The sequence below is a fragment of the Lathyrus oleraceus genome, chromosome 6, assembly GCF_024323335.1.
Source record: "Lathyrus oleraceus cultivar Zhongwan6 chromosome 6, CAAS_Psat_ZW6_1.0, whole genome shotgun sequence".
Classification (NCBI taxonomy): Eukaryota; Viridiplantae; Streptophyta; class Magnoliopsida; order Fabales; family Fabaceae; genus Lathyrus; species Lathyrus oleraceus.
Genome location: NC_066584.1, coordinates 435,051,908 through 435,063,593, shown reverse-complemented (window position 1 = coordinate 435,063,593; position 11,686 = coordinate 435,051,908). Strand labels below are relative to the sequence as shown.

The 11,686-nt window shown below is 40.3% G+C and overlaps 1 non-coding gene across 1 annotated transcript; it reads right to left on the bottom strand.

Annotated features, from left to right (window-relative positions):
• Positions 1-11,265: 11,265 nt before the first annotated feature.
• Positions 11,266-11,372, bottom strand: LOC127099791 (small nucleolar RNA R71). The gene has a single exon (XR_007794261.1). It is a non-coding gene; the product is annotated as a small nucleolar RNA R71 (small nucleolar RNA).
• Between the last annotated feature and the right edge of the window lie 314 nt (positions 11,373-11,686).

The window sequence follows — 11,686 nt, the reverse complement described above, 5'->3', positions numbered from 1 at the left end:
AGGGAATGGCTTGAGATACTTCCAACAGGTTCAAATGGGGTTTATTCGTCAGTCAAAACGTTAATCTTGAAGGAGCAAAAGTTTGTTCTTGAACTGTCATGCTCGTTAGGCGAAGCCCACGTGTAAAAAAAACGAAAAACGAAAAACGAAAAAAATAATAATAATAATAATAAAAAATAATAATAAATAAATAAATAAATAAATAAAATATAACAAAAAAATTTTGGACTTTTGCCTCTCTCATTTGAGCCCACATGTCCACAAAAATAAGGTTATAAATTCAGAGTTTCAGTGAAACAAAAGGCAATTCTATTCCTATTACCCTAGCAGGGAAAAAGGTAGTGAGAGAATAGCTAACAGAGTTCAGAGCAACCTCCAGAGACTGAAGGGAACTCATCGGCAAAGAACCAATTCCCTCTCATATAAACCCTAAGAGTGCTTTGCAAACCCAACCGGGCAATTCAATTTCATTCGATCTCTCCAGTCAGGTTTGCCTTATTCCCATTACTTTATGCTTTTAATTTGAATGCTCTGAATGTATGAGGTATTATGGGTGAATTTGATACCCTTTTGATGCATGTGTTTGACAAGAGGTTTAAGCCTCATACCCTTGGTTGCTTTCTGTGAGCTTTTTGTGAATTTTAATGGCATGATTTATGTGGTTACATTTTGATTTGGGGGAAACTCTTGATTACCCTATCTTGTTTCTCTAACCTGTTTGTTGAGTTTTGTTTTGTGAGGGCTCATATGACTCTTGCAGAAAAGCACAACGAAGCTCAGGTTTATACCACCAGGGAAGTGGTTCTGGGATCCGCGGTGGGTTCCTCGGTTGAATCAAGTTCTTGAGAACTAGCGAGGGATACAGCTCTGCATACGATATAGGAATCGGGTCAAAAGAGACCTTCTTCCTCTCAAAGTTCTGTTGATGATGATTGTTGTTGGTATTGTTGTTGTTGTAGGTGTTTGTTCTTTGTGGTAGTTGTTGTTGACGTTGATGTTGTTTTTGTTGAATTGGTGTTGCTTGTTGATTAGAAAATACCGGAATTACTGATGATACTTGATGATGATGATGTTGACAGGGTGGTGGATTTCTTCTGATCTGAGGCCTCCTCTGCCTCCCATTGGAAATTGCATTTGTTTCACTGTCCTTCTTCTTGCTGAAACTACTGCCATACCTCTTACTTGTTGATGCCTCATCTTTTGACAAACATCCTTCACGGACTCCTTCTTCAAGTCTCATCCCCATATTTACCATTTCGGTAAAATCACTAGGGGCACTAGCGATCATGCGTTCATAATAAAATGAACTCATGGTTTTCAAGAAGATCTTTGTCATCTCTTTCTCCTCCAAAGGAGGAGTGATCTGGGCTGCCAACTCCCTTCATCTTTGCGTGTATTCTTTGAATGTATCTTTGTTCTTCTGAGACATAGACCTTAACTGGTCTCTATCCGGAGCCATGTCCACATTATACTTGTATTGCTTCACGAAAGCCTCTCCCAAGTCGTTGAAAGTGCAGATGCTTGCACTATCCAACCCCATGTACCAACGGAGTGCAGCACCAGTCAGGCTATCCTGGAAGTAGTGAATAAGCAATTGGTCATTGTTTGTCTAAGTTGACATCTAGCGGGCATAGATCACAAGATGACTGAGCGGAAAAGAGTTCCCCTTATATTTTTCAAAGTCAGGCACTTTGAATTTCACCGAGATTTTAACATTGGGCACCAAACACAATTCAACAGCACTCTTCCCAAACATATATTTACCTCTCAGCGTCTCACATGTGGCAGTCATGTGTGAAATGAATCTGGAGATATAATTCAAGCGGCCGAGAAAACCTCTGACTTGCTTCTCGGTTTTGGGCGTAGGCATCTCTCGTATTGCTTTGACCTTGGCAGGATCAACTTCAGTACCTTTCTCGTTGACAATGAAGCCCAGCAACTTACCAGAACGCACACCAAAAGTACACTTATTGGGATTCAAGCGGAGTTTATATTTCCTCAAATGCTGGAATATCTTCAGCAAATGCTCAACATGTTCCTCTTCATCAATTGTTTAGCAATCATGTCATTGACATATACTTCAATCTCTTTATGCATCATATCATGAAAAAGGGTAGTCATTGCTCTTTGGCAAGTTGCACCAGCATTCTTTAGACCGAAAGGCATCCCTCTATAACAGAATGTTCCCCAAGGTGTAATGAATGTGGTCTTCTCCATATCTTCGGGTTCCATCTTGATCTGATTATATCCGGAAAATCCATCCATAAACGAAATGACTTTGAATTTAGCAGTATTGTCTACCAACATATCAATGTGTGGCAAAGGAAAATCACCTTTCGGACTGGCTTTATTCAAATCTCTATAGTCGACACACATGCAGACTTTTCCATCTTTCTTCGGAACGGGCACAATATTGGCCACCCATTGCGGATACTCAGCGGTTACAAGGAAACCAATATCAATCTGCTTCTGCACTTCCTCTTTGATCTTCACAGCCATATCAGGATGCGTTCTTCTCAACTACTGCTTGACTGGCGAGCATTCTGGCTTCAACGGCAATCTATGCTCCACAATCTCATAATCCAAACCAGGCATGTCTTGATAGGACCAAGAAAACACATCGGAATAATCTCGATGAAGATCAATCAACCCCTTCTTGACATCTGGACACAGTCGAGACCCAATCTTGACTTCCTTCACATCATCCTCGGAACCCAAGTTGACTAACTCAATCTGCTCTTTGAATGGCTGAATGGTTTTTTCATCTTGTTCAAGAAGATGAGACAATTCATCACTCACTTCTTCGTCACTTTCCTCCTCGACCTCAAACACGGGGAATTCAAAATTTAGAGAAGGAGAAGGATCATTGTATTCAATGGGGTTAGAAACCAACCTGCATAATGATTTGATATTTTGATTTTAGAGAAGTGGGTTTGTGACCAAATATTATGCAGATGGATAATTATATTGTTTTTTTTTTTTTTTGTGATTACCATTTTCAGAATAAAATAAAAAGTAAAAACAAAACATCATAGATGTGGATGAATAGAATTAATTTTATTAATGATCAATTTGAAAATGCCCAACAATGTTCGCTTCTCCCTTAGGCATAGGAGAAGGATTTTAAAAACATATAAAAGCAATTACTTAGATCGATGCAAAATAACAGGAACATCAACAATAGTCCAATTGTTGCAAGCCTTTCCATGCGTTACAAAATTGGTGCAGTCTTCCTCTTCGTCACCCTCTAGCACAGCAGCTAAGTGTTATTCATTTCCATGAATGAACCCTCCGCTACGGAAGCTAAGTTGCATATCTTCAGACCTTGCGGTTGATGAACCTCGCTGGAACCCTAAACCGATTCTGCCTTTGTTATCGGAGACCTCTACCATGCGCCCCCACTGATCAACATTGCCTTCTTCTACAATCCTCCTTGCATCTTTCAATGAGGACATAGGTGGCCCAACTCTCTTTTCAGCAGCAATAGACAAGGCTTGGAATGGAGTTCCAACCTCATCTTCAGCTTCAACATAAGCGAAAGATGACAGGTGGCTAACCAACAACGCATTATCCCCGCCAACGACCACAAGCTTTCCATTCTACACAAATTTGAGCTTCTAATGCAAAGTGGAGGTAACAACTCCTGCCTCATGGATCCATGTCCTTCCCAACAAGCCACTATAGGCCGGGTGGATATCCATTACTTGAAAAGTAATTTGAAAATCACTCGGACCTATCTTAACTGGAAGGTCCACTTCACCAATAACTGTTTTGCGCGAATCGTCAAAAGCTTTGACGATTACACTGTTATACCTCATACACGCTCCTTGATATGACAACTTTGAAAGAGTTGACTTCGGCAGTACTGTAAGACCCCAATTTTGACCCTAAGATCCCTCATGGCATCATAACATTGCATTTGCATTGCCTCAAGGATCTTTAGTATCTTGGTTCCCTTTGCCTTTGGGTGGGACTCCTTGTGATTGGCTTGAGATCACCAAGCATGCTTGAGTTACACATCATTGTTTCTCTTACTTTTGTTTACTAACCAAAAGCACAAAAATGTGTCACTAACATCTTTTGTTTGAAGCTTGAGTATCATCCAAGACACTTTGTGGGTTCTATTTAGATGATCAGTCAACACAAGGGAATGGCTTGAGATACTTCAAACAGGTTCAAATGGGGTCTATTCGTCAGTCAAAACGTTAATCTTGAAGGAGCAAAAGTTTGTTCTTGAACTGTCATGCTCGCTAGGCGAAGCCCACGTGTAAAAAAAACGAAAAAAAAAAAGTAAATAAATAAATGAATAAATAAATAAATAAAATATAACATAAAATTTTTGGACTTGCGCCTCTCTCATTTGAGCCCACAGGTCCACAAAAATAAGGTTATAAATTCAGAGTTTTAGTGAAACAAAAGACAATTTTATTCCTATTACCCTGGCAGGGAAGAAGATAGTGAGAGAATAGCTAACAGAGTTCAGAGCAACCTCCAGAGACTGAAGGGAACTCATCGGCAAAGAACCAATTCCCTCTCATATAAACCCTAAGAGTGCTTTGCAAAACCAACCGGGCAATTCAATTTCATTCGATCTCTCCAGTCAGGTTTGCCTTATTCCCATTACTTTATGCTTTTAATTTGAATGCTCTGATTGTATGAGGTATTATGGGTGAATTTGATACCCTTTTGATGCATGTGTTTGACAAGGGGTTTAAGCCTCCTACCCTTGGTTGCTTTTTGTGAGCTTTTTGTGAATTTTAATGGCATGATTCATGTGGTTACATTTTGATTTGGGGGCAACTCTTGATTACCCTATCTTGTTTCTCTAACCTGTTTGTTGAGTTTTGTTTTGTGAGGGCTCATATGACTCTTGCAGAGATGGCTTGCCTGGTGTTCCACTTTATTTGTGGGATACCACCTAGAGGTTTATTCTGATTACCTGTACTGACTCGCTTTCTTTGATGGTGTTTAGCTTGGAAGAGTCTTTGGGTTTCTTATTTATCTAATTGTTGTTACTTCGGATCTTTATCCGTACGGTAGATCTCTCGATCCCTTTACTTTTTCCGCATGTTACCGATTTCTTAGGTTTCGTATAGCCTCTCGTGGCATGTCAATTAAGGTAGCGCGGTTCCTTCATCTAGGACTGCCTTTTTGCATAAGCATCCCTAAAACCCCAAACTCATTGATTTTTCTTCTCCTAAGAACACGTTATCTCCTTCTACTACAGGCGAGTAAGTCTCCAAAGGTCAAGCATCCGGTAGATTGCGTAGTAACTTCGTTCACCCCAAAACACAACCCTTACCCCATAGGTGGTCGAACTACGTTTTGCTCTGATTTTCATCCCAGATGAGATACGTAGGCATAAGACGTGATGTCTTAGCGAGCACACTCCTCTTTAACCCATAGGTAGCCGAGCTACGAAGACTCTGATTCTCAGATTCAGATGAGATACATATGCAGTGGATGCGACATCCGTGCGAGTCATTTTCTTTTGACCCTTCTTTTAGTAAGTAGTACATTAGATAAACATACACGCTTTTCTCATCCCTTCAATCATGTTTGCACAAATAAATTTTCAAAAAAAAAACAACCTTTGCAACAAATGTGAAAAGGGCTCCCTAGGAGTACCTAGGATGCTTTGGGTGCCTAATACCTTCCCATTGCATAACCAACCCCCTTACCCAGATCTTTGACATTTTTACTAGTTTTTGATTCGATAAAACTTTTAGGTTTTTGTTCGCTTTCTAACCATTCCTTTGGATAAATAGAAGTTCGGTGGCGACTCGACTTGTATGATTTACCTTGGATTTAGTCAATATCTCTAATGGTAACGAATACCCCGCTACAAGTACGTTCAGCGAAGACCCGGTATCAACAAGCATATTTGACAAAGCATCCTCTTTGCAATTCATAGAAATGTGCAAAGCCAGATTATGATTTCTGCCCTCCTTAGGGAGTTCTTCATCACAGAAGCTAAGATTATTGCAAGAAGTGATGTTAGCCATGATATGATCGAATTGATCCACTCTAACATCATGTTCTACAAATGCTTGTTCCAAAACTCTCTGTAGTGCTTCTCTGTGCGCTTCAGAATTCATGAGCAGAGACAACATTGAGATTTTTTAGGGGGTTTGGAGCAGCTGCTCCACCACATTGAACTCGCTCCTCTTGATCAAACGAAGTACCTCAACATCATCGTTAGCCTTCAAATCGCTGGATTCACCAGACTTACCCTTTGAAGTACCAACTGGATCTAGAACATGCATTTCCACCTTCTTTCCAACAACTGATTCTTCTCTATCCTTTGGGAACACCGACCCAAACACTTGACCACTGCGGATCACTTTGGTAACATCAGCAATGCTCACTACAGAGCTAGTCGTAGGCAACGGGACCTCTTGACCACCTTCTATCATTGTAGCATTATACTGATACAGCACAGCTTTATCAGATGAATACGGGACTGGGCCCGCTAACCGTATAACCAACGGCGACATTGATTTATTGCTGACATTGTTACTGTTGCTGCTGTCGTACTGGATTACCAATCTCTCTGGCTGCTTGAAAATGGGCACTATGACATTCACATCGTCATCTACATGACGGGATTGAACAATTTGAATCATGCCTTCATCTATCAATTACTGGATGTCCCTTTTCACAACTTTGTAACCCATTGAATTAATACTGCAAATAGCACAACCATCGTGGCCATGCTCACAATTACTCACCATACAAATGTCCTTATGCATCTGCATTAAGGATCTTCGGGTGAAACGCACATCAAAAACCTTAAATTCGCTAGGACAACCATCCACCATATTCACAGAAGAGTTTCCATGGGCGGGTAGTGGATTTGCTTTCATGTTCGGCGCACGGTCCTCAAAGGACACCATTCCACTCTTCATCAGCTTCTGAACCTCATACTTGAGCGGATAACAATTCTCGATATCATGTTCGGGTGCTCCTTGATGAAAAGCACAACGGAGCTCAGGCTTGTACCACCAAGGAAGTGGTTCTGGAATCTGTAGCGGGTTTCTTGGCTGAAGTAGGTTCTTGAGAACCAGAGATGGATACAATTCTGCATAAGACATAGGAATTGGGTCGAAAGAGACCTTCTTCCTCTCGAAGTTTTGTTGATGATGATTGTTGTTGGTATTACTGTTGTTGTAGGTGTTTGTTCGTTGTTGCGGTTGTTGTTGTTGATGTTGTTATTAGTTAAAATGGTGTTGATTGATTATTAGAGAAAACTGGAATGACTGAAGATACTTGATGGTGATGTTGACGGGATGGTTGATTCCTTCTGATCTGAGGCCTCCTCTTCCTTCCACTGCTTATTGCATTCGCTTCATTGTCCTTTTACTTCCCAAAATTACTGCCATATCTCTTATTCAACGATGCTTCTTCTTTCAATGAACGTCCTTCTCGGACTCCTTCCTCAAGCCTCATCCTCATGTTTACCATTTCGGTAAAGTCACTGGGGGAACTACCAATCATTTGTTCATAATAAAATGAACTCAGAGTTTTCAAAAAGATCTTTGTCATCTCTTTTTCCTCCAAGGGAGGAGTGAACTGAGCAGCCAATTCCCTCCATCTCTCTGCATATTCTTTAAATGTCTCCTTATCTCTCTGAGACATAGACCTCAGCTGGTCTCTATCACGCGCCATATCCACGTTGTACTTATACTGCTTGACAAAAGCCTCTCCCAAGTCGTTGAAGGTGTGAATGCTTGCACTGTCCAACCGCACATACCATCTGAGCGCAACACCGGTCAGACTGACTTGGAAGTAGTGAATCAATAGTTGATCATTGTCAATCTGAGTAGACATCTCGCGAGCATAAATCACTAGATGACTGAGTGGACATGTGTTCCCTTTATACTTTTCAAAGTTTGGCACTTTGAACTTCACCGGGATCTTGACGTTGGGCACTAAACACAACTCAGCAGCACTCTTTCCAAACAAGTCCTTACCCCTTAGCATCTTCAATTCCTTGCGCAGCTCAAGAAACTGATCCTTCATTTCATCCATTTTCTCATAAACATCCGGACCCTCAGACGACTCGGAGCGATAAATGGTGTCCTCTACACTAGGTAAGGTGTGCACAACGGGAGGTGGCACAGACATGACCAGGCTATATACCGGCATGGAAGCAAAGTCTTCAGGTATGAAGTTCTGCGGCATTCCCCACGGGAATCTGGCAGGCATAGTAGGTGCAAAATGGGTGGTAGCAGCAGGCATGGTAGAGGTAGCCACCTCTGAAATAACTGTCCTCTGAGGAGGATGAGGAGTTGCAGGCGTTGGAGAAGCTTGGCTCTGAGCAGCCAACACTGACTCCATCATGGCAGTCAGTCGGGCGATCTCGTCCTTCAGTTCTCTATTCTCTTGCTCTAGATGCTCCATAATTTTGAGATGATTGGCGCGGGTGTTGTACCGATGAGTCAACTTGGCTAAAGTACAGAAGAAACACTAATGAGACATCTGGAGAAAGAGAAACCTGCTTATGTAAATGATGCATGAAATGCAATGCTTGTTTATTTATTTTTGTTTTCAAGGAACTTACTATATCATTTGCAAATATATATATATATATATATATATATATATATATATATATATATATATATATATATATATCAACAATTGCAATAATTATTATATGACCAAAAATCTTTTTTCATTTATATAATTGGAAGGATTGCACTTAGTAAAATTTCAGAAACCAAATGAAAATACAAGAGAAAAGGAGACTAGTCATTCTAAGGATCCCTAACAATAATGTCAGAAGATCTGGCTGAAGGCACGTACTTCCTTCGAATGCGACGGATCTCGGTCTCAAAAGAAGCCTTCGGCTGAGTCTTCTCGAGGACAAGCTGATCAAAAATCTTCTTCCAAGCAACGGAAGGCTGAGGCAGGCTAGAAGATGAAACCTCTGGCTCTCTCTGTCTCTTTGTCACTCGGTCTTCAAGTAACTCAATAAGTGCATCTTTGTCCTTAGACTCCAACTGCAACTCTTCATGCTTCTTGCTCAAAGCATGGAAACGCTCTTCCTGATAACACTGAAACACACCACGTATTTGACTCGGATTTCACATGTTTATTAGGTCTTTATTATCATTTTTCTTGTGTTATGCTCTCTTTTGTGTTGTTTTCAAGTATTTAGCTCTTTCAGGACATTTGTAGAAGAAACGAAGCAAAAAGACCAAAACATATGGGTTTTCGGCAAATATTGTCCTCGTGGCGTTCTGCATGGCGGCCGCTATAGGAGAAGCCATGACACATCAGTCCTCAACCAGGAGGAAACTGCCACGATCCCATGAACTTCCCCATTTACTCACATGGAGGGCGCCATGGAGGGGTGACGAGCGTCACCTTTGAATTCCACATTCCCACTAAAGAGAAGTTGAAGGGCATCTTGATCTTTGCATGTTGTTGAGTTCCTCTATAAATAGGTCATTCTAGTTCACTTCCAAATCATCCAACTTAGTTTACAACACTAAGACTATAATATCATCTGTAAAAGCGGTAATCCGTCACATCGAGGGGTTATCTCACCTTAGTGTAATTGAGTTGGAGCACTTCGATTTTGCCGTCATCTTTATTTTCAAAGTCAAAGGTTTATTTACTTCCTTGTACCAAATTTAAAGTCTTCGTTTGGAGCAGGTTCTAATTTAATCGCCTTTTTATTTTACTTGCCATGCTTTAATTTATTTAATTTCCTGCCATGCCTTACTTTATTTAATTCCTTGTCATCCTTTACTTTATTTAATTTCCTACCATGCCTTACTTTATTTAATTCCTTGTCATGCTTTACTTTATTTAATTTCCTGCCATTATCTTTACTTTATTTTATTTTCTCGCCATTATCTTTATTGCTCGTTTTAATTGTTTTACACGCTTTACTTGTTCTTCACGCCTTACATTCTAAACTTCTTTTCATCATGTTCAATATCGTTGTATTTGTTTGTATTACCATGTCTGGCTAAATCTTTCAAAGGTTAGAATGTAAGGATCACAGTTAAAGAGATGTTTCACATATTGCATCTGTAGAAATGCTTTAGGGGCTGTTTTGATTTTTAATTCGAGTTTTCTAGAACAAACTTGGCTAATTTTAACTACTCAAGGAGTGCGAAAGCACTCTGGTTTAGTTAACTAGGAATTTTTATCACTTTAAGGAAAAACGATTTTTGAAACTGTTTTCGGACGCGTTGATAGATTTAAAATCAGGAAACTCCTTAGGTCAACTTTCCGAATCAAAATCACTTTTCAACTAAGCTTACGAGTCTTATTTCTTAAAAATAGGTTTACTACTTTAGTGTTCTACGCACCTTTTATAAGTGACAATAAAAGGCTTTAATTTAGGAGTAAACTCGGTTCTGAATACGCGAAAGCGACAGTTCCTGTTAAATGGATTCTTTTCAAGAGTAGAAAATATTGCCCCATAAGTAGTTCTACTTAGACAATCGAAACATCGTTTAACTGACGTGAAATACATTCAAGCTTATCTTTATCTGCAATGTATTTATTAGTTTCTTTATTTACTGTTATTTTGCGACATCAATATCTCATTTTTACCGCCTTAGATAAATTTCGTAACAATAGTAATCGATAGATTGACAATTTGGTCTCCGTGGGATCGATAATCTTTTATATTACTCTGACGCGATTCGTGCACTTGCGAATATAGCGATCAAGTTTTTGGCGCCGTTGCCAGGGACCAACTTCGTCAAATTTCATACCTTATTGTTACACTGTCTATACTAAGGCATTATTAGCCGGTAAATGCGAAGAACCCATAGTACCGGAAATTCAGTAGATCCTTTAGCGGAACCCGAACGTTACACTCGTACACGCCTCTTACTCATCCGAATTAAGAAAGATATGGCCGAGAATCGCGACCGAAGACCTCTTAAAGAATTTGCCCAACCCTCTGACGAGGAACCTAGTTCTAGTATAGTAAACTCCCTCATTCCTGCCAACAATTTCGAACTAAAACCATCTTTACTGCAATTAGTGCAACATAACCAATTTGCGGGTCTCGCTACTGAGAACCCAAATCAACATTTAAAAGTCTTTATCCAACTGGCCGACACCTTTAAATCCAACAGTGCTTCACCTGATGCGATTCGTTTAAGATTATTTCCTTTCTCCCTCATAGATAGAGCATGTTCGTGGTTAGATTCACTTCCAGCTAACTCAATAACTACATGGGAAGACCTTAGGAGAGTATTCCTTGCTAGATAGTTTCCCCCTAGTAAGACTGTTGTTCTTCGAAACCAAATAACTAGATTTACTCTAAACCAAGGAGAATCACTTTTTGAAGCTTGGGAGAGATACAAGGAGCTGTTAAGAGTCTGTCCACACCATGGCCTAGAACAATGGTTGATCGTTCATACCTTCTACAATGGACTCCATTAAAACACAAAGATGAGCATCGACGCTTCCGCTGGTGGCGCGTTGATGAACAAACCTTACCCTGAAGCCTGTGACCTAATTGAGGATATGGCCCAAAACCATTACCAATGGGGAGCTGAACGAGCATCAGTAGAGAAAAAGGAGACCCAAGGTGGAATACATGAGATAAGTTCTATGGACATGATGCAAGCGAAGATGGACGCTTTAGCCCTTAAGGTCGAACATATTTCTACAAACTCTAACACCGCAGCAGTAGTCCACACAGAGTGTG